The sequence below is a fragment of the Rattus rattus genome, chromosome 3, assembly GCF_011064425.1.
Source record: "Rattus rattus isolate New Zealand chromosome 3, Rrattus_CSIRO_v1, whole genome shotgun sequence".
NCBI classification, from domain to species: Eukaryota; Metazoa; Chordata; class Mammalia; order Rodentia; family Muridae; genus Rattus; species Rattus rattus.
In genome coordinates, this window is record NC_046156.1 from 68,075,594 (window position 1) to 68,099,410 (window position 23,817).

The 23,817-nt window shown below is 44.3% G+C and overlaps 1 long non-coding RNA gene across 1 annotated transcript; it reads left to right on the forward strand.

The window, feature by feature from the left end:
- The first annotated feature begins 8,091 nt into the window (after positions 1 to 8,091).
- LOC116896730 lies at positions 8,092 to 22,818 on the forward strand. The gene is made up of 5 exons (XR_004387361.1): positions 8,092 to 8,222; positions 10,988 to 11,058; positions 20,956 to 21,262; positions 21,527 to 21,664; positions 22,145 to 22,818. It is a non-coding gene; the product is annotated as an uncharacterized LOC116896730 (long non-coding RNA).
- The last annotated feature ends 999 nt before the right edge of the window (positions 22,819 to 23,817 follow it).

Consider the following 23,817-nt stretch of genomic DNA (forward strand, 5'->3'; position numbering starts at 1 on the left):
CTTTGTCTGCAGAGAAACTTGGTTTTCCTACTGATTCAACCCTATTAAAAGCACACACTTGGTATTTTTTTTCAGCTTTTTTTGAAGTTTCAAACAGTGGCTGTTTTGCAACCAGGACCCACATCATTCTACTTTCCAATTATATGTTCTCATGTTAGTATGTATACAAAATGCCTTAAGAATCAACTTGTACTGTCCCAACCAAAAAAGGCCTAGGACCAGATGGGTTTAGTGCAGAATTCTATCAGACCTTCAAAGGAGACCTAATACCAATACTCTTCAAACTATTCCACAAAATAGAAACAGAAGGAACATTACCCAATTAGTTCTTTGAAGCCACAATTATGCTTATACCTAAACCACACAAAAACCCTACAAAGAAAGAGAACTTCAGGCCAATTTCCCCCATGAATATTGATGCAAAATACTCAGTCAAATTCTCACAAACCAAATAAAAAAACACATCAAAACAATCATTTGCCATGATCAAGTAGACTTCATCCCAGGGATGTAAGGATGATTCAATATATGGAAATCAATTAATGGAATCCACTATTCAAACAAACTCAAGGGAAAAAAATCCACATGTTCATTTCATTAGATGCTGAGATAGCATTTGACAAAATTCAACACCCCTTCATGATAAAAGTCTTAGAAAGATCAGGAATTCAAGGCCCATACCTAAATATAGTAAAAGCAATATACAACAACATCAAAGTAGTCAACATCAAACTAAATGGAGAGAAACTTGAAGCAATCCCACTAAAGTCAGGGACTAGACAAGGTTGTCCATTCTCTCCCTACTTATTCAATATAGTTCTCTAAGTCCTAGTCAGAGAAATCAGACAATGAAAGGAGGCCAAAGGGATACAAATTGGAAAGGACGAAGTCAAAATATCACTATTTGCAGGTGATTTGATAGTATACTTACGTGACCCCAAAAATTCCACCAGAGAACTACTTAACCTGATAAACAACTTCAGCAAAGTGACTGGATATAAAATTAACTCAAACAAATCAGTAGCCTTCCTCTACTCAAAGGATAAACAGGCTGAGAATGAAATTAGGGAAATGACACCCTTCATAATAGCCACAAATAATATAAAATACCTCAGTGTGACTTTAACCAAGCAAGTGAAAGATCTGTATGACAAGAACTTCAAGTCTCTGAAGAAGGAAATTGAAGAAGATCTCAGAAGATGGAAAGATCCCCCATGCTCATGGCTAGGCAGGATTAATATTGTAAAAATGGCTACCTTGCCAAAAGCAATCTACAGATTCAATGCAATCCCCATCAAAATTCCAACTCAATTCTTCATAGAATTAGAAAGAGCAATTTGCAGATTCATTTGGAAAAGCAAAAAACCCAGGATAGCGAAAACTATTCTCAACAATAAAATAACTTCTGGGGGACTCACCATCCCTGACATCAAGCTGTATTACAGAGCAATAGTGATAAAAACTGCATGGTATTGGTGCAGAGACAGGTGGGTGGATCAATGGAATCGATAGACCCAGAAGTGAACACCTATGGTTACTTGATCTTTGACAAAGGAGCTAAAACCACCCAATGGAAAAAAGACAGCATTTTCAGCAAATGGTGCTGGCTGAATTGGAGGTCAGCATGTCAAAGAATGCAAATTGACCTATTCTTATCTCCTTGTACAAAGCTCAAGTCCAAGTGTGTAGGTTGATGTCAAGGTGATACATGATTGGACAGTAGAGTGGGGTGGGGACAAAGTTTTTGTAAGGCGGGAGAGAGGGGGAAAGAGGAGGATCAAGATGGAGTCTAAGGAGGAAGATGGTTCAGATTTAGGTGAACTAGATAGATTTTATCTTGTCTAGATGGGTGGTTCATATCTTTATCAATTGGCAGTGAATTTATTGTGTGGATGAATTGTAGATTGAGAATTTAACATATAAATCGAATTGCTAAAATTACAAGTTTCTGGAACTTTGATTTACTGGACTAAAGAAGACAGTGTGTGAAAGAAATGGCTGAGAGGCAGTTGTAGCATACAGATCTGGTTTTGTTGCCCTCGAGAAGTAAGAACATGCAGGGCCCACAGAATGAGATGAATGAGGTGTGTGTGTGTGTGTGTGTGTGTGTGTCATGGTAACTACCGCCTAGAGGGTGGCAAAAGGAGAGACTGCCTGGAGAGGATGGCTTGTGGACTGCATGGTAGAGTAGCATCTGGAGCAAGCGGATCTGGTTCAAGGAATCTGATAGAAAACATTCCTTTTTAATTTTTACTGCAACACAAGTGGATCAAAGACCTCCACATAAAACCAGATACATTGAAACTAATAGAAGAAAAAGTGTGGAAGAGCCTTGAACACAAAGGCACAGAGAAAAGTTTCCTGAACAGAACAAGATGTTCTAAGATCAAGAATTGACAAATGGGACCTCATAAAATTGCAAAGCTTCTGTCAGGCAAAGGACACTGTTAATAAGACAAAATGGCAATCAACAGATTGGGAAAGGTCTTTACCACCCCTACATCCGATAGAGGGCTAATATCTAATATATACAAAGAACTCAAGAATTTAGACTCCAGAGAATCAAATAATCCTATTTAAAAATGGGTTATAGAGTTAAATAAAGAATTCTCATCTGAGGAATATCGAATGGCCAAGAAGCACCTAAAGTAATGTTCAATATCCTTAGTCATCAGGGAAATGCAAATCAAAACAGCCCTGAGATTCCACTTCACACCAGTTAGAATGGCTAAGATCAAAAAATTCAGGTGACAGTAGATGCTGGCAAGGATGTGGAGAAAGAGGAACACTCCTCCATTGTTGGTGGGATTGCAGACTGGTACAACCATTCTGGAAATCAGTCTGGCAGTTCCTTAGAAAATTGGACATAGTACTACCTGAGGACCCAGCCATACCACTCCTGGGCATACACCTAACAGATGCTCCAACATATAACAAGGACACGTGCTCCACTATGTTCATAGCAGCCTTATTTATAATAGCCAGAAGCTGGAAAGAACCCAAATGTCCTTCAACAGAGGAATGGATACAGAAAATGTGGTACATCTACACAATGGAGTATTACTCAACTATTAAAAACAATGACTACATGAAATTCATAGGCAAATGGATGGAACTAGAAAATATCATCCTGAGTTAGGTAATCCATCACAAAAGAACACACATGGTATGCACTCACTGATAAGTGGATATTAACCCAAAAACTTGGAATACCTAAGAAAACATTCACAGATCATATGAAGTCCAAGAAGAAGGAAGACCAAAATATATATGCTTCATTCCTTTTTAGAAGGGAGAACAAAATACTCACGGGAGGAAATACAGGGACAAAGAGTGGAGCAGGGACTGAAGGAAAGGTCATACAGAGACGGCCCCACCGGGGATCCATCCCATATGCAGACACCAAACCCAGTCACTATTGCTGAAGCCAAGGAATGCTTGCTAACAGGAGCCAGATATGGGTGTCTTCTGAGAGGCTCTGCCAGAGCCCTACTGATACAGATGAGGATGCTTGCAGCTAACCATTGGACTAAACAAGGGGATCTCAATGAAGGAGTTAGAGGAAAGACTGAAGGAGCTGAAGGTGTTTGCAACACCACAGGAAGAACAACAATATCAACCAAGCAAACCCCACCAGATCTCCCAGAGACTAAACCACCAATCAATGAGTACACATGGAGGGATCCATGACTCCAGCCACATACGTAGTGGAGGATGGCATTGTCCAGCATCAATGGAAGGAAAAGCCCTTGGTCCTGTGAAGGCTTGTTTCCCCAATGTAGGGTAATGCCAAGGCATTGAGTTTGGAGTGGGTGGTTGGGAATGGGAGCATCCTCATAGAAGCAGGGGGAGGGGGTATGGGAGAAGGGGAAAAGGGGATAACATTTGAAATGTAAATACATAAAATTTCCAAGAAAAATAAAACTATTTAAAAAAATGAATCAACTTATGATGCTATCTGCTACTGTGTACAGAATGAATGACATGGAATGAATGAAGGTGAATGAATGAAATGGAATGAATGAAGTTGAATGAATGAAGTTGAATGAATGAAATTGAATGAATGAAGGTGAATGAATGACAGGGAATGAATGACTCATGACTCTGTTGAAAGAGTAGCAACAGAGAAAAGTGGTCTTAGTCCCTAAAGATGCTACCTTGCCAGGTAAGGAAAAAAAAATAATCCTTCCATTTAATGTTTCTAGACTCCAATGCAAATGTGTCATCCTGATTTCCTGGCCCCTCCGGTCAACCATTAATGGTTACTCAAAGAGTAATCGAACAGCCTATAATCTTAATTGAATAAAACATACTTCTCTCTTTTTAATCCAAAATTAAAACACGTTGACATTGAAAACTGCCTAAATTATTGGTCACCAGCTAGGACAAAGTCCAAGTAACTGTGGGTTATTTATTTCGTAAGTTAAAAAAAAATTGGAAGCCTCACAATTTTGGTGGGAACCAAGTAGCTTGTAAAATGGTTGCTGTTCTGTGATGGTGGTGGGGAGTCTCTGGGAAGCTCTCGTGTGTGGAGAGAAAGCAGAGCCAGCAGGGTGTGGTGGTACACACCTGCAGGGCTACCAAGTGGGGGCTGAGGAAAGGAGAGCCTGAGCCTCGCACTGAGACCCTCTGCAGAGAGGGAGGAGGAGGAAAGAAGGAGAATGTTACAATATGTATATGCTATCTTGAGTATTATCCTAAACAAATGCAAACTGGTCAGCACCTGCTTGCTGACATGTGGATTCACAGATGAAGGTGCCACAGCATACATGTCTTGACTGCACTATAGAGGGTAAGAGGGCTGAATAATGCTTCTTTTCAGCCATTCTTCATTATTCCTAGTGGGGTTGAACTCAAACACCCACAAAAGGAGATGGAGAGCCACTATGCCACACCTTCTGTGGCATTCATTGGTTATGCACACCAATGTGCATACATTAGTTAAACTTGATGCTGAGTGATGACAACAGCTATTGAGAACTCTGTTAAAACTTGCTCTTTGCTTGATTTTTCAACTTGTGGCATTCCCTAGATCAAAATAGTAGCTGCTAACAAAATGTCCAAATGTTCATTCCTCCTCCTTCTTCCTCCTCTTTCCTCCCCCTCCTTCTTCTTGTTCTTCTTGTTCTTGTTCTTCTTGTTGTTCTTCGTCTTGTTCTTCTTGTTCTTGTTCTTGTTCTTGTTCTTCTTCTTCTTCTTCTTCCTTTTCCTCTTCCTCTTCCTCCTCCTCCTCCTCCTCCTCCTCCTCCTCCTCTTCTTCTTCTTCTTCTTCTTCTTCTTCTTTCTCCTCCTCCTTCCTCTTCCTTCTTCCTCCTATTTCCTTCTTCTCCTTCCTTCTCCTCTTCATTCCTCCTCCTCTTCCTCCTCCTTCTTCCTTCCTCCTCCTCCCTCCTCCTTCTCCTCCTCCTTCTTCTTCCTCCTCCTCCTCTTCTTCCTTCTTCTTTCTTCTTCTTCCCCCTTCCTCCTCCCTCTCCTCCTCCTTCTCCCTCCCCCTCCTCCTCCCCTTTTTCATAGCTTGACTATCCTAGATCTTGCTATATGAATGAGGCTGGCTGCCAACGCATAGCAACCTGCCTGCCTCTGCCTCTTAAGTGCTGGGATTAAAGTCATATGTCACCATGCTCAGCTTTATCAACACGTTCTTAAGTTTGTTGATTACAACTGTACAAATTTAAGAGGTCAATTCCCCACTTGTTCCATCAGTGATTGTGTCTCAGTGACCTTGTGTAACCGCAGGCTACCATATGGGACCACACTGGTGGCCAGACATTTCCAACACTGCAGGAAGTTGTATTGGGCAGTGTTGCCCTTCATGGAGAAGAAAAGAAATACTTATATAAGTTATGTGTCATATTTGACATGTATCTTTGTTTCTCAATTCACTATGAAGAAACTTAGAAAGCTTAAGTCATTTGTCCAAGTCATCTAACTATAGAGGGCAAAGCAAGTACTTGAAGTAGTTTTTCTCCTGACTCCAAGACCACTGCCATTTTTCAATGCATGCTGATTCACTCACTCATCCATCTTAACGATGGAATGACAGCATATTTAAATAATTATGCTAGAAGAACAGATAGAAACAGTTACTGAACAAACGTTTTTCTCTATTTACTGAGCCTGAGTTAGCAGCTAGAGCTATAAGGGTCAGGGAGATGAGTCTGGCCCTTGATTTCACAGTATTTAATAGCCCAGTGGGGGAGTCCAACATTGAATATATGATTGCAAAATTAATGATTGGCTACAATTGTGGTAAACATCTAAGAAGAAAGGCAATCTGTTTTGGAAGAGACATCCAAATAACATTAAATAACAATAATAACAATAACAATGGAAGCCTTTAGCTTCCATGCCCTGTGAAATTCACATTAGTAAGGAAACCCTAGGATACCCTTGGCTTCCTGATTGATCTTTATGCCTGGTAAACAGGGAGATCTGTTTCATTCAAGGTCATCCTGGGTTGACATGACCAACTTCAATTTCATCTGGCTCTCCTCGGTAGAAGTATTTTTGAGATAGAGAGCTAAGATCAGCTAATTTGTCAGCATTACAAAGCAGTACCTTGTCCTCATAGTTCTTGTCTCTCACTGAAACTTTCCAGCAGCGGCCGCTGACATATGAACTTCACCAATGAAGATGCCACCACCGCACGGCTATTTCTTGACTGCCCTGCTGAGGGTAAGATAGTGGGATAATGCTTCTTTTTGGCCAATTCTTTGTCATTTCTAACAGGGTCAAACTCAAATACCCATAAAAGGAGATGGAGAGCCAATATGCCACACCATCAAATTTAAAAGGCTAGGGGAAAAAAAAAAGTCAAGATCATAAACGGTTGCCACATTCAGTCTTTTTTAATGCTAGTCTATTAGTTTCAATAAAAGAACAACAGAGTGTCCAACGCGACACGCCTATCATGTCAATACGATTAGTTTTTGTAATGTGTTCATGTACTGGTTACAGTTTATAGAAAAATTGATTTCACAGAATCAGAGAAATTAGAATTGGAAATATTCTATTAGATCACAAGACACAGCCCTAGAGGCTAGTGTAGAATTGGTCCCTACTTACCAGTGTATTTTCTGGTGTGGTTTTCTATCAGGTTTTGATGGGCTTATATATTTATTATAGGCTGGGACTATGTTCCACTAAAAATTATAGCAATCCATCTGAGAAATAAAATTCCAGAAAAATAAGCATTCGCTGAGTGCTAATTTTACTTTGGTGGGTACATTTTTAATATAGCAGTGTTTATAGCCTCTCAGCTTACAAGAGGCAGGGTAACAGAAGTGGATCATGGGCTGGCATTATAATCAAGTAGTAAATTTACATATCTTAAGAGGAGAAAATTTCCCCAGACCAAATTTCCCATCAGATTTACACAAAATGTGATATGAAATTTTGATCCCCCAAGAATAGCTTATTTTCTATGTAGGAAATTGAAGCCCGTGCCTCCTGAAAGTGTCTATAATCGCACACCTGAAGGGACTTCTTGCACTTCTTGGGCAGTGTGTACTGAGCTAGGACTCTGGGAGATACAGTTGCAAGAGAGTGCAAGAGAGAGGGCAAACACAGCCCTGAACTTGGGGGCTGGGGTGGGCTGTGGCCAGGGTCCAACCTCACATCTCCTCGCTGCTTCCCTTTCTCACTCTGGTGTGACTGAGAGAGACGAGGAGAGAGGGCTGGGCTAGCCTGGGAAATGTGAGCCCCGAGCAGGGTCTTGCTCCTCTCTCCTGCACATAAAGGAATGCAGTGGCTTTTCCAGGTGAAACATACACACACTGGTCTACGTCCAACCAATCCGACGGCTCCCAGGATTTCCCACGTCAGGACAGGTCAGCTTCCCTCCTCTTCAACAGTCTTTACATCCTCCTCGCCTGGCTCCATCCGTTAATAATGTCGGAGAAAGTACAATGCGATTTTCCTCAGCTCTCTCCAGAGTTCCTTAACCTTTTTTTTCTTCATGGAGACAAAGCAGAAATCTGTCCGTAGTCTAAGCTTGTGGGTGGGAGGAGGGACTCAGGCCGTGGGAAAGGACAGGGAGGAGGCGAGCAGTGTAACGGTCTGCAGACAATGCCCGACTCCGCTCGTCTCCATCCTCACACCCCGGTCCGAAAGCTCAGAGACAGCTCTTGTTCTTCTGGACGGCAGCTGATGAGGATTATGTCTGGCGAGCGATCCAGGAAAAGCCTTCTATACCTGCATGCTAAATGAGCAAGAACGCCCAGGTGCTGACTCAGATGTATGAATTTGCTGCACATTATGCAGACGAGTCATTTTGCATGTCCAGAAAGAAATGTTATCGATAGTGCTGTTTTCCCGAACTGTCCATAATTCAAGAGATTGCAAACTGAAAGCAGGTCCGACCGTGCCTGGACCCAGTTGCTCAGTGTGGTGTGTTGCTCCAAACAGGTGCCAGTCACAGAGGAGGACTGCTCGCCAGAGCAGAGCTGGGAAAACTGCTCCAGGTTAACAAAGCCAAGGACTTCTGCTATGTTAATTCTTTTTTAAAAATATTATTTAATTTTTATGTGCATTAGTGTTTTGCCTGCATGTATGTGTGAGGGTGCCAGTTACAGACAGTTGAGAGCTGCCATGTGGGTGTTGGGATTTGAACCTGGGTCCCCTGGAAGAACGGTCTGTGCTCCTAACTGCTGAGCCATCTTTCCAGCCCCTGTTACATTAATTCTTAATTCTTGAACAGCAGCAGGAAAAGTGGCTAACTACAGGACCTAAGGTGACCAAAGGCGGATGGTGAAACAGGTCTGTAAAGGTTTGGGCAGGTAGCTGGTGTCTTAGGGAGAGTAATCAGAGATGACCTTTGCTATTCACTGCGGTCTGAGGACCAACAGATTAGTGTGACTTTATAGCGTGACAACAGATCAGTGTGAATTTATAGTACTACCTAATCCCAAGCCATATTCTAAACCTACTGGATCCAAATGCACACACATTTTTAATTACGGGTGATTTGTTTGCACATAAAAGATTAAGCAGCTCTTGCACATCCCAGCAATTCCCTGTTGGTAGCAGCCCAGATTTTTAAAGACAGGACCAGCTTTGCGAGCCCACGGGGAATCGGCTCACTTCCTCACTCAGTGCATCCTCATGTCAGCGAAAGCCCAAGAACCGGCATGCTTCCCCCTACAAGTTGTACAACACCCCCACATTTGCTTTTTTTTTTTTTTAATTACTCTCACTTTTCCTCCTGGAGACTGTCCTTCCTAACTGCATTTGGTTCTGGCAGAGCTGTCATCCGTCAAGATGAGCACCTGATTGAAACTGGAGAGGAACAATTCCACCCTCGCCCCTGAGGACTGATTGATTCTTTGGAGATCATTAAACAAGTGGGGCGCAAATGTGCAACTGGTAGGCGTGTCCTCCTAGCGCATGTGTGGGGACCTGTGCCATAGCAAAGCCAACCACGCCTTCACAGCCCACGTGTGAGGACCAGGGAGAGAGGAAAGCCAGGAGTTAGAGCAGAAAGACAGAGACAGAGAAATCACGTAAACACCTCAGCGCAATTGTACCGGAAGTCAGACCACCCTTGGGCTCCAGCTTGTGTGAGCCTGTAGACCCATCGCTTAGTTTAAAGCAGTCATAGGTGGGTTCTCTTGGTAGCTAAAAGAATGGTCCAGACCATATGGTCTTGAAATTAGATTATCAGCTCTTCTAAACTGGAAGCATTTATAACTGGACACATGAGAATAAATGAGAGGAATATATATATTCATTGCGAGGTCATAACTTAGAATTTGACCACTGTGTGAATGAATTTGTAAGATGTGTGTTGTATGTATACATTTAATCTGAGCCTAATTAAATGTAGGTGGTTTAAAATGTTTAGACACCCCCGAGCTCTAAATACTGGTTATCTGCATTGTTATACAGCAGGAGGCTATATTTATTTTCTGGATTTAGAGGCAATGTGTCCTGAAATTAATATTTAAATTCATGCCAACTAATATGCAAATGAGCACGGCACTGGTGCTTTGAAAGCAAGAGGATGGGATTGTAGCCCTGACACTTCCAGGGTGCTGATGCTTTGATGAGACAAGACAAAGGGGGCTAAAGTGCAGATGGGATGGTTCCCCAGAAAGAGCCAATGCAGGTGGGGGATTTTCGGCTCTGTAACACATTTTAAAACAGGAAACAGTATCTCAACTTAAAATAGTGGTTCAGCCATTCATTAATTTACTCAATGCAAACACTGCAACTTTTCTGAAATGATGTTGCCAGTAATCACAATCTACAACCCACACAGGCACACACAAAAATGCATTTTTATCTGCCAAACATCAAAATTTAAGCCTACAACTGTTTGCTCTGGTTTTCTTTTCAGGGAACAGTTGTTATTCACTCTGGTCATATATTTCATTATTATATACCTACTTTAATATGTGTGCTGTGTGTGCATATTTTATGCTAATTAGCTAAGCTATGCATGGCAGAAGCTTTACAGGTTGTAACTTAAATGAGGTGGACTTTTTGAAAGTAAAATAAAATGTCTGAGATTGACTGTCTGGTAGGGTGTGCCAGTGGTTAGCGAGGACTGAAGTATCTTCTAGGTTTTTGAAGCACAAAACCTAGGATATGGCTGCTCGGTCACTCTGACCACACCAACCAACTTCTCTACAGCAGATGGAAGAAAGAAAGGTTTGTCTCCTCTCTTTAAATGGAACTCCCCAAATTCCTTTAGCTCAGAAGCCATGTGTGCAGACAAAATTATTTTGTTAATTTGAGAAATAGAAAACAGGTGTGCTTACGTTTGAACCTTAAATGTCTCCCATGTGTGGGAAGTGCAGTCCCCAGCTTGGTGCTACTGCAGCCACTGGAAGTTTCTGGAGGTGGGAGGTGCAAGGTGGTGTGTCCTAAAAGAGATAGAACCCTGGCCTCTTCTTCCCCCTTCCACTTTCTGACCATGGGGTGAGCATCTTTCTGACCATGGGGTGAGCGTCTTTCTTCTGCTTCTTTTCATTGTCATCTGGTACAGGCTTAGAAGAAATGGGGCCAAACAATCATGGATTGGAACCTTTGAAGCCGTGAGCCAAGATAAAACTCCCTGTAAGTTGATTACCTCAGTTGTCTGGTATAGTGACAGAAAGCTAGTATAAGGTATTTAAAAGGCATTGGCCACACTGTGCTCTAGATGTTAAGTATATATTTGTCAGTATTTAAATTGTCTGTACTAGCAACCAGCTTCTTATGGTCAAGAGTTTGCTTTGATGAAAATAAATGGTTATTGTATCTCTAATGCAATTTTATATTTATCTTGTATGGTTTCTAGCTTGTTGTTTACTATTATGTATATGCATGTGTGTCTGTGTGGATTCTGTGCACATAGTTATGCACAGGGGCCAGGAGAGGGCATCAGATCTCCTGGAGTTGGAGTTAGAGGTGGTTATGAGTCACCCAACATGGTTGGTTGGAACTGGCAGAGGGTGACTCTTAGCTTCTGAGCCATCTCTCCAGTCCCTGCGCTTGATTTTCTTCCATTACCTTATCGACAATGATTGATTTTAGTCTGGGTTGAAAAGAATGCAGGAACCACAGATTTGATGAGAAAGAAGGCTGCAAGTAACTACTAATGCCTTCAGTGCACAAGGATCGGGTTTTACCTTATGTTTCAACTAATAGGTTTAGGAACATCTGGCTCTCGTGAGGCCAGCTTCAATCGCTACCAGAAAGCTTTATTTAAATGTATTGTTTGGAATATTTTATTCTGGGGAAAGATGAAACTCTCAGCAAATTGGAACTCTCTCAGGCAGTTATACTTTTTTTTTTTCAGGTTCCCAGAGTATTGCTAAAGGAATTACATTCAAATTCCAAGTTACACTTAGCTGGCAAATTCTCAGTTGCAAGTTGCTTGGAAGGGGGATTTTTGTTATTCTTTAGAGGACAAAATCGAAAAGCGGGTCATGAGTTTGATGCTGTCAGAACGGAGAGGAAATTCTATGACACATTCATCTCTTCATTCTCCTAGAAAGCAGGAGCTGTGGCAAGGGCTTTCCAAGTTCAAAACAGGGGCTAGGAAGACAATTTCAGGAGCTCTCTTCATTGAATTCCAATGAGCCAGGCATGGGGATGAGAGGGCCAGAGTTAAATTAAACCACAGTCAAAAATAAGCAGGGGCCATGGAGAGTCTTTAAAAAGCTGCAATTGCGGGGCCTTCTTTTTCTGTCCCGCCCTGCACATCACAGATCATCAGGTTGATCAGGTTGGTGAGAAGACACTGACTCGAAGAGGCTGGGATTCCTCTAGAGGGGTGGAATTATGCAATGCACATGAGACCTCCAGGGTGGAGCTGGATGGGCCTCCAGAAGGCTCTTCCCATGCTAGTCTCCTGACTTTCCCTCTGTGGATTGAGGATTGCTGTGTTAGTGAAGTCATCTGCTTGGCTATTGGTTTGGTTTTTTTTTTTTAAACCTTGTTTATCCTCTGCTGTGGAGAATGGCCCATTTGTAAATAAAACCTATTAATTCTATCTCTTAGCTTGTGCTCTTTCAAGGGTGAGTCTGAGAGGCCTGGGAGGAGATTATTTATTTGGGAAGAGAGCTCAGAGAGCAGGAGGGGAAGGCAGATGGAGACAGTGAGGGAGGATAATCTAATATGTGAGAATGTGATCGAGATCATATGGATTGGTGGGCTCAATTCTCTCCAGCCATCCAGAAATGTGTACAACTGTGTCCCAGAGTCATCTACAGACAGAAGGGGAGCTTGGAGCATAGAGTCCTGGCTTCCGTCTCTATTGGTTGTATAATTTGATAATCCAGACTCACTCACCTGACTTCTGGGGTGGGCCTTGATCTCAGGCCTTCATGCCATGTCTACCCCAGCCTCACAGGAAGGTCCAAGGGTAACTCTCACAAGACCCTAACCTTTGCCTTGAGATGGACAGTCAGAGCAAGGTGAAGCCTGGATGAAGTGTTGACTGTTCACTTCAGTCAGAGGCAAGCTGACAGGGACAGAGGGGGATATGGGATGGGATTGCAGAGGTGTCCGCCACAGCCCCTGACTGTGTACTTTGGAATCCAGTGCTACTCTGCAGTTTGATGTAAACCCTGGGAGCACAATCCTTGCAGCTGATGGTGCTTCTTAATAGAGGATGCAGCTTTAAGTCACTGCATGGAGTGTCACAGAAGTGGAGCACAATCGTAGCTCATTTATAGAGAGATGTAATTTAGGCTCTTGAGTTCTCTTTCGGGTCCTGTGATATAAATTCTGGGTGTCTCTTCTATATGCTACTGTCTCTGTCTCAGAGCAGAGTAGGGATGGAGACAAATGGGTCACTTGCTAGACAACTTTTCTACCATTCCTCATGGAATCTGAGGAGGGGACTGTGGGCCAAGTTGAGTTTTGCAGATCTGTGTTATTTTGATCTCTCCACACAGTTTAATCTCCATCGTTAACTGGAGCAAGGCCTGCAAGACTGAGCCACTGGTAGAAGAGTACAGAAGGGAAGAAAGACTCACGTGTTTGTTATTGTCGTATCTGCATTGGAAGTGTGGTGCTCCTTGGCAGACCCGTGTGGCGTTTGCAAGGGTTTTGCAATCTGATGTGCATCTCATGCCACAGGGCAAGAGTAAGAATCTCATTAGGCCGCAGTTCCCATAGTCATAAGATATGGGCAATAATAACTCCCTTGGTGGGCTATATATTGTAAGGATTAAGCATTATGTAAATTATTGAGTATATCCAAACTGCAATCAAGGTTTCAGTTATGTGTGTGTGTGTGTGTGTGTGTGTGTGTGTGTGTGTGTGTGTGTGTGTGTGTACATACCCTCAGAGGCCAGTAGAGGGTGTCAGATTCAGTAAAACTGGAATTACAGATGGATGTTGGGAACTGAACTCTCCAGTCTTTTGCAAGGGTCTAACTATCTTTCTAACCCCAGACAGCATTGTTGCAACCAACAAGGAAATCAGTGAATAATAATATTTCATTTTGCATGCCATTTGTGCCGGATTTCTAAGTGACACTTATAGACTCGTTGAAACAAGTGCTTTGACTCATTCAGAGTAAGACAGAAGTTAGCATGAAGCTGGATGTACAGTGTGGCTTGGGGTAAGCATGGTTCTAGACTCGAGCCTCCAGACACATAGAGCCACCTCTCGGCACCTAGAGCAGCCTCTTCCAAACCAGAAGTACCCAGCAGCAAGAGGTCCACAGCCCACAAATCCCTATGGTCGTTTTCTAAACACAGCAAGACAAAAGGTAGGGCCCAAATGAGGGGAACTCTTGAAAGATCTTCACTTTTGCCTAGTTATCTGGATTCTTCCTAGAAGAAAAGTTTGATTGAATCTGCAGCCCAAGATGACTACCTGCAAGAGCGTAGGTCTTCAAATCTGGGGCTCTTTGGGTACAGTTCAGTAGGTAAGCTATTGCCTAGGACCCAAGAGATTCTGGGTTTTGTCTCATGCAAAAACAAAACAAGCAAAGCAAAGCAAAGCAAAACAAAACAAAACAAAAACAAAACAACAGCCCCAACAAACAAACAAACAAACCAGCATGCAGAGAGAGAGAGAAAGAGAGAGAGACAGAGAGACAGAGAGAGAGAGAGACAGAGAGAGAGAAGAGAGAGAGAGAGAGAGAGACAGACAGAGAGAGAGAGAGAGAGAGAGAGAGACAGAGAGAGAGAGACAGAGAGACACACAGAGAGAGAGACAGAGAGAGAGACAGAGAGAGAGACACAGAGACAGAGACACAGAGAGAGACTGAGACTTGAGGACTTTCCAAGAGGTATGAAGTATATTTGAGGGAATTTATTTCCAGATATTCAATTTTCATATGTACTTTTTAGAAACTGAGTAGAGGTTTGAAAATAAGACTACCTCTCTCTTCCACATTCCTTTCATCCTCTCCTGTCTCCTACTTGCTACCTGACTGAAGGAATGTATGTCTTTCATCCGTCCCACCACATTCTGCCGTGCACTGCCTAGCATGTACAAAACTGAAACCAGGCGAAGGGAGACATGGAAAGACAGGGGTCTTAAAAGAAGAACCTTGTATTTTTCTTATTCCTTATTCCTACTGAGAGCCCCTGTCAGTTGATGCAGGATAATGAAGGTAAGTCTAGTTGACTGACTGCTTTGGGCTTGAGACTTTGACAGGCATTGTCCACTAATGAACGAACTACATGTGGTCCCCAAAGTTACATTACAGTACTCAGAGCATCTGATAATATTGAATAAGAAATAGTATATTGGAAACAGTTTTTCTAATCTTTTATGTATATGATAAATTAAACATGTTCCTTAGAATGAAATATACAAATGAGTTATTTGTTGTGTGTGTTGTGTATGTGTGTTGTATAATGTGTATATGTGTACAGTGTATTGTGTAAATGCATGAATGCACATATGCATATGTGTGTGTGTGTGTGTGTGTGTGTGTGTGTGTGTGTGTGTGTGCGCACGTGCACAGTGCAATGGGGACCAGACTCAAGGCTTTGTTCATACTTGATGAGTGTTGTCCCACTGAGCCGCATCTCCCAGGACTGTCATTTGAAAAGTCTTAATAGAGGCACATTAGTGTACCTCTTGACATATTAGAAGAGGTGGCCTAACAATGGAGTAACACATCCATTTGCAAGTTGGGTGAGTTTCAATTCTTAGCTTTAAAAATATGAAGGAGGGTGTAACAGTTATCAGGTCTGAGGCAATAAAAATAACTCGTGATGACAGGCCACTTGCTAGTCTGGGGATACAAATCAGAGAGAGTTTGAAGAATGGAGCCCTGTCTCTAACACAGCCATATGCCTTCCCAATGTATCTACCTATGTATTTATGTGAGTAGGTCCTCTTGGCAATTACATCTTGAAGCACAGGAAGTAGGAACAGTTGTTTCTGAAGCCAGCTCACTCGAGCAAATACTAACGTCAGTCCAGAAAAGAATCTTCATCCCTCTCAACTGGAAATGTGTTGCTAATAAAATTTGACTTTTATGCTTAGCAACCATCAAAAATTATGATGAATTGATGCTTTATTACCAAGAACTCTAACTCAGTTTAAAACCCTGTCGGTGAAATGAAAAAGAATTTAAAAATTCTTCTAAGATTTCTGGACCTCATTAGGCCCTAGTCCTTTGGGATGCTGTGTCTTTTGTCATGAGGAGATGGAGAGGCAGGAGCAGGAGGACTGTGCCTCTTGAAGTTCCTCTGAGGTGAGATTTTAACATGAAGCCTAGCCTCTCTTTGAGTGTGACTTCAAATTCTGGATTGACTCTGGAACCAGCCTTATGTCTTACCCAGAAATAGGCTTCACTGCTATTTTAGAGCCTCTTTAGTTCAGATTTGTCCCTCCTTAAATATGCTTTCCACTTTGAGAACATCTCTGACATGTGGGGTGTTCGTGTGAGTTCCCATCGCTACTGCTTTAATCACGATTCTGTCAAAGGAAGTGTGTGTTCATTACTTCATCCAATGTGTGTGTATGCCAGGCACTGTTCAAGGAGCTAAAGTTACCTCTGTGAAGAAAACAGGCTTGGCCGAAGCTTCATGGGGTCTATACCTCATCGGAGATAGAACGTAAGTACAAAAGAGTCATCGCATAGATGCATGACTAAAGACTGTAAGTGCTGCATATGCATAGAACATACTTATTAACGATAAGAACAGGGGTACTTAATTATCAGTGTCTAGATCGGATCATGTCAACTGAAGTCAGAAGTATAAGGAGGAGCCTGCGAGATAAAATGATGAAATCCTGTCCCAGTGAATGGCAACAACAAATGGAAAGACCCAGTACTAAGCATCTGGTTTACTGGGGACCCCAGGGATGAGGATGTAGGATACCTTACTGGAGCATTGAGCAATGGTTGACACAGAGGAAGATTAGATTAAAAAGCAAAAACCGAAGCAGGAATCATGTTAGTGAGTTAAAATTTCAGCCTGGAAATCCAAAAGATTTCTGGGAAACTTGATTTATTTTTGAGAGAATTCTGCGTCTCTTCGAAGATTGGGTTGGGGATGGAACACGGTAGAGAGACGGAGGCCATTTTGGAAATGTATCAGCCACGGTGGGCTGAGCATCCCGTGTGTCTCTGCAGGTTTAACGGCACAGCTTCCGTTCTCCTGTGGTTTCTCTCCGCTGCAGGTCAGCTGGGCACTCCGCTCCACCTCCACTCAAGGGAGGAGCTAGGCTGGTGGATCAGCTGCCCTCGTGAACAAGGACATCAGGATGGGAGGCAAGGGGACATAACCAGCCATGCACTGACTCAAGAAAACCTCCATCTGGAAGCACCGTGGCCAATTCTACGTTAGCAGCAGCGGAAAGTGGCCCCTATAGGCAGGGTCCTACAGAGAAAGAAAAAAAAAATACAGGATTGAAGGTGCTGCTATGCAGTGTACTTACTACAAGAGGGCGTTCTGCGGTGCTGCGTGAGGCCAGTAAGGAGTGGGAGGTGAAAGATCTGAGGATCATATTGGAGTTACATCTTTTTTGGGGGGGTGTGTGACTAACATGAGCTGTTTTGCTAAGATGTCCTTAATAGATTGGGAACTGCATGAAACAAACCGTCATGTTCATGGTCACATCTCAAGGGCCACACCGTTTTCCCCAAAGAGTGAGTGGGATCCGGGAAACTTAACCAACGTCCCGTGAATGTAGCATGGCTGGCATTTTCCCCAAAAGGCCTGAACCTGTTATATAAAGAGAGAGAACATTCTTTTTTTGCAAACCCAGAATGGATCCTCACTCAGGCTCTTTGCAGGGCTGAGAGGAAAATTGATTTAAAGTGATTCTCCTTTCTGCTGTGGAACTGCTCCCAGAGCCGGCCTGTCCTGTACTTTCCGGCTCCCTTCTCTCTTAGGTCTTAAATTTCTCCCATTTCTTATCCATTTCAGATCTCTTTACACCCCAGGATAGTAGAGGAGAGGAGGTGTCTGTAACATTGCCTTTGGAGAAAGTAGATTCTAGATATAGCCAATAAATCCTGCACAGCACATAACTCTCCTTAACAAAGAGAGTGGCTGGTAGATGGAGATGCCTGGGAAAACAAACCATGAGAAACGCTCCAAGGGAAGCCTGCTTTCTGGCCTCTGCTGCCAGCGGGAGGGCACTGGCTGCCCCTTCTGCTCAGCAGCCCTCCAGCTTCAGTCCCTGGGGAACCCAGGGTAAGGGAAGTGTCCAGCTGTGTCTAGAACAAGCAAGGTGCACACTGAGTAAGTGACTCAGCTTCTCCAGAATAAGGGAGACACTGGTGTATGAGAAGCACATAGTGGGCTCTGATAAGGGCTCCAGGGCTTCCCAGCCTCCCTCCAGGGCCAGTGTCATTGTCTCTAGTCCATGGGAATCATCCGAAGAGGGCTCTGTGGTAGGGTGGATATAGGTGGAGTGAGCAGGAGGAAGGACCGGGGACTTCCTTTTGGAGGTTTGTCTCTGCCTGTCTACTTAGTTCCATATCTGGGCATGGGGGCCGATGTCGGAGGAATGTTGTGCACAGACCATCCTCATCAAGTCCCAACTATTCTTGCCTTTCTTTGCTGCCAGGGCCTCCCCATGCACAAGCATCCCTCAGGTTGATTGCTCTCAATTCTGTAGCCAGCAAGGAAAAGAGCTGGACCACTGGAAAAGGCTGGGGTGGAAAGTGGAAGGCGGATGTGTCAGCCTATTCCCCCCACCAGAAGCATGGCCAAGGAGGATGCACAGGCAAAGTAGTCCACATCGCCCTAGTCCTCAAAGTTCTCCTGTGATCCCATGGTTTGGGTCCCGAACTGAGCCCTGGCTTCCTCCTCAGAGAGGAAGGGAGAGTAGACTCAGGATTAATTCTGGATTCCCCATACACTTTACTCAGGACCTCCTTGTTTCCCCATGCACAGAGAGCAGGAGCCTGACTTGGGTCTGATTTAAGCCACTAAGGCACTGTCTGAAAATGATTTCCCTATGGCTGACTTTTGGAGACTGAAGTGTGATGGACAGGACCATCACCGAAGTAGATGGGCAGGACCAGTTATCCCTGAGCCCTGGTATCTTTTAATGTAAATCTGGGTGCGAGGGGATGGCTCAGTAGATAAAGCCTTTAGCATGTGTCTTAGTTAATTTTCTATTGCTGTGAAGAGACACCATGACCAAGGGAGGTTATAAAGGAAAGCATTTAATTTAGGGCTCATGGTTCCAAAGGGTCATGATAGGGAGCATGGCGGCAGGCAGGGAGGCATGGAGCAGCAACTGAGAGCTCACATCTGATCCACAAAGCACAAGGCAGAGAGAAATAGAGCTAACTGGGAATAGTGGCTTTGAAACCTCAGTGACATGCTTCTTTTAACAAGGCCACAAACCCTAGCCCTTCCAAAACAGTTCCACTGTCTGGGAAGCAACAATTCTCACATATTAGCCTACAGAGGCCACTTTCATTCAACCCCCCCACAGCATGCTCACTTGAAAACAAAGGCTTGGATCCCCAATACCCATGTAAAATCTGCACTTCGCCTGCATTCTCGGTGCTCAGGGGACAGGGGCAGGAGATCCATGGGTGAAATTGACTATTCAGTTGTGCAGGAGTTAGTGAACTTTGGGTTTATCAAGAGACCTTCCCTCAGTAAGTGAAGTACAGAGTGCTCAGGAAAAGGTCAATAGCTTGGGCTGCCATTTGAGCATGTACACACACCCACACTCACCCATACACATCCACACAACCATACACACATGTGCACACATACCCCCACCCACACAACCATACACACATGCACCCCACCCACACATACACACACATACACACACAGGCTCCCTCCCACCCACACCCCCTCCACACACACACACACACACACTTCCCACAACCATACATACACACTCACACACAGAGAGACGTGTACACATATCCCACCCACTCACACCCAACCATACACACACACACACACACAGATATGTACACCCACCCCCCCACCCACAACCATACACACATGCACCCCCACCCATACACACACACACACACACACACCCACACCCACACACCACATACACATGCACACACACACACCCACACACACACACACAGAGACACCACACATATGTACCCACCCACTCACACCCACACACACAACCATACACACACACACACACACACAGAGATATGTACACCCACCTACCCACTCATACACACAACCATACATAAACACACACACATATGCAGACACAACCACACACGCAAGCACACACTCACACACATGCACATACACACATGTACATATAACCACATACACACACATGATCATGCAACATACACACGCTCATATTCACACACTCGCACACATACATGCACACACGTACACACATGCACGCACATCTACTCATGCGCACACACATGCACACAGACATGCACACATAAGTACACACTCGTTCACACACCTGCACATACACACATGTTTACACAACCATACATACACACACATACAACATATAATACAACCCCACATACAATCATACAACATATACACACACATTCACACACTCACACATCCTCACATGCACACATATACACACATGCACACACTCATTCACATTCACATGCATGCACATACACACACCCTTACCCAAACATACATGCCCACACATGCTGAAAATGTATATATGCATTTACATGTACCGAACCCTCATCCAGAAAAACATGTAAGCCTGTCCACCAATGGAAAACAAAGTAAGTTGTCCATCTCCATCCACCCAGATCCAGCAATGCTTGATTAGGTCCCTCTCGGTTTTGCTGTAGACAACACCTCTGGCTGAGTCCACCTAAGATTAACGACTGTTCTCTGGAGAATGTTCTCTCCTGATGTCTACAGGGGAAAGCTACTTTTCTCTACACTGTACCACAATCCGCCTTCCAGGGAAAAGTAGCCCTGTGCGTTCTTCCCTTGTCTCCAGGGGAAGGCATCTTTCCTCACTGCAGAGTTAGCTATTCCTAGGAAAAGAAAGAAAATGGCTTGGCTATTAAGACTTTCTAATTAGTGACTTTTCTTTATGGATTCACAGACCTCAGAACCCTTGACAGCCATATGTCAGAGAAGCAGACCACCTGAGGCTTGGAACTGGCTTGGATTTGATCTCCAACTGTCTGACAAGCTTCTGCATGGCTCCCCAGACAAGCCTTATGTTTGAGGCTCCTAGGACGACCTCTGTGGATGGTAGGCATTTTGTCACTGATATGAGATCCCTGACAGGAGAGGAGAAAAAGGCGAAAAGGACCATGTATCTCAGGGTTTCAGTCTATCACGGTGGGGAAGGGGCGTGAAGCGGGCCAATAAAATATGGCTGGCAACCAAGGAACCAGTGCAGCAAGGTGTGACTCCCAAGGACACCCTTTCTGTGGCTTCCTTTTTCCAACCAGGCCCAACCTCTTCTTTCCCTCAGCTTCCAATAACACTGTCACACTATAAAGCAATTGGTGGATTAGTCCATTGATTAACTCAAAACCTTCAGGATCCCACCACTTGTCAAGGCCCACCCATCAGCTAATAACCAAGTTCCCATCTATTTGAACCACAGCCGTTGGTGATAGACTCCATCTTGGCTTTACTGGTTTCCGAAGGAACCTCTGTTACAGCTTCTCCTGACGTCACTGGGCCTCCTCTAGGAACAGCTGCTGAACTGGTTCAATGGATCTGTGGTTGTGACAGAAGCAACGGATGTCGAGAGATGTTCATTTTGGCTCGTGGTTCAGGAGTACAGTCTGTAATTGTGGGTAAGTCACAGTGGCTGAGGGGGGTCAGTCTGTGGTGTGCAGGTGTGTGCATAGGAGATGGGATCACGGGGAGTTTACGGGGTTTCCCATAGTAGCATCCAAACCTCCCATCAAGAGGATCCCAGGATCTGAGGGAGTTGGAGGTAGAGGACTGACCAAGCCCAGTGGCAAGGCTTGTTACCATTGGACCAGAAGCTCCTGCTTCTGCCTGGTCCCAGCAAAAGCAGAGAGGAGCCCCCTAGGAATGAGCACTAAAGTTTCTTAACAAACACACCAGCAAGCGTTGGGTAGCCACTGAGAAAATTTCCCAACTCCACTCAGGTGCTGACCTAGTAGAGCCATTCTAACATGTCCCCAGGGGATTGAATCAATTACATTTGTGTGCGTGTGCCCGTGTGTCTGCACATGCACGTGTTTGTGTTGTGGTGCATGTGCAGTTCAGAGGACAATTTACAGGAGTCTGTTCTCCTTTTCCACCAGGCAGGGGTCAGACTCAGAGAACCAGGCTGGCTCCCTTACTGAGCCATCTCACTGTCCCTAGGAATTGAATCCAGCAGAACCTGCTGATACTTGGAGCTAAGCCATCCACCTGGGATGGCAGAGCAGGAAGAGGTGCGATGGGGTAAGGTGGTAGCCAGGGCCCTGGCTTTGGGCCCTGGAAGGTGACCCTCCAGCACAGCAGACACTCATTCCCAAATGTGTACCAGGTCCCTCTTTGCCAGCAATCATAAGGTTCAGAAAGCTCAGAGGGCCTGGTGCCCCCAACAAGTCAGCCGCCTCAGCCACCATCTGCTCCTCAGAACTAGCAGATCTCACAAGCAGCCTGTGGCTGAAACCAGTGCCAGATTCTCCTGTCGTGGCTGTGGAGAGAGGCAGAGGGCGCTAACACGGGCCCTGGATCATGTTCTGGGGAGGTTGATGCTGCCTGACCCTTTCGGGAAGGGCACAAGCAGTACTGGCAGAGCCCTCCCCACCTCTGGCTTGACCCTTGCTTAATCTCAAACCTGGAGGTTGGTGTTCTAATCCCACAGTGATGCCCATAGCTTGGGTAGAAACGATTGCAAGGTAATATGTTTTGCTTTCAGAGAGTAAATTAAAATGAAGACTTCTGATTTTAAGAAGCAAAACATAAAATCTGATTCCTAAATTAACCCCCTCCGGTCCTGTCATTAACACTGCTTCTTGTTTGTGAGAGGGGGCGGGCTCAACGGACCTGCCAATCAACTACTGCTTTCATTCCTGACAGACCTAGGGGAAGAGCAGATCCCACTTCTGTGCTAGCTAGAGAGCTATGCAATAGTGGCACAAGTCAGTGAATACAAACTGTGCAGCCTCCTCCTCCCCCGTGCCTTTCCCAGCAGAGCCCAGTGCATAGCAAGTACTACACTAATAAGTTCATCATGGGGTCAGCTCTGAACTGGGCTGACTCCTCGGCTCCCAGGCCCGGGAAAGCAAGAGAGACTTGTTCACTCACTGACCTCAGATGAAAATTTGATAAACTGTTGATGCCTTTGGTTATTTATGAGTTATTACATGCATATAAATGAACATATTTTACTAGCTGTACAAATTACATTTTATCGGTGTGAAACATGCATTTCATTCCACAGGCTGCTGACCTGGCTAAAGATGAAGTCTTTTTGAATGCTATTAGAAATGGTGTTCGCGAGTACATATTTGACCCCCCGAGGGTTCTCCTGAGAATCCCAGGTCTATCACTGCAGACTGACCCAGCTCCAGTTAAGGGTGAACAAACAGAAGTCTAGGGCAGGAAAGCCCCGCCCTCTCAAGCCCCTCCCCCTCAAGCCCCGCCCTCTTAGCCAGGAAACACCTCACCGTCAGCCATTGCTGGTCATGAAATGACAGAGACAAGATTTAGATTCAGGGATGATGTTCGTTGAGCTAGTTTGTCTCCTACTTCTGGTTCCTTAGGAATGGAGTTTCTAAGAACTGCCCGTGCAGCTCTACCAATCTGTTTAAGGCTTGCTGTCTGTAGTGGACAGTCCACGGCGATCTATACCGCTGAGCAATTCCACATCAACCGTCCTGTACTACCCTGTAGCTGTACCCCAGTAGCTCCTCATGTCCATACGTTTCCTTTCGGTACCTCAGAGTCAGACAGTGTTATTTTAAACAGAGGGGAGCTAGCCTTT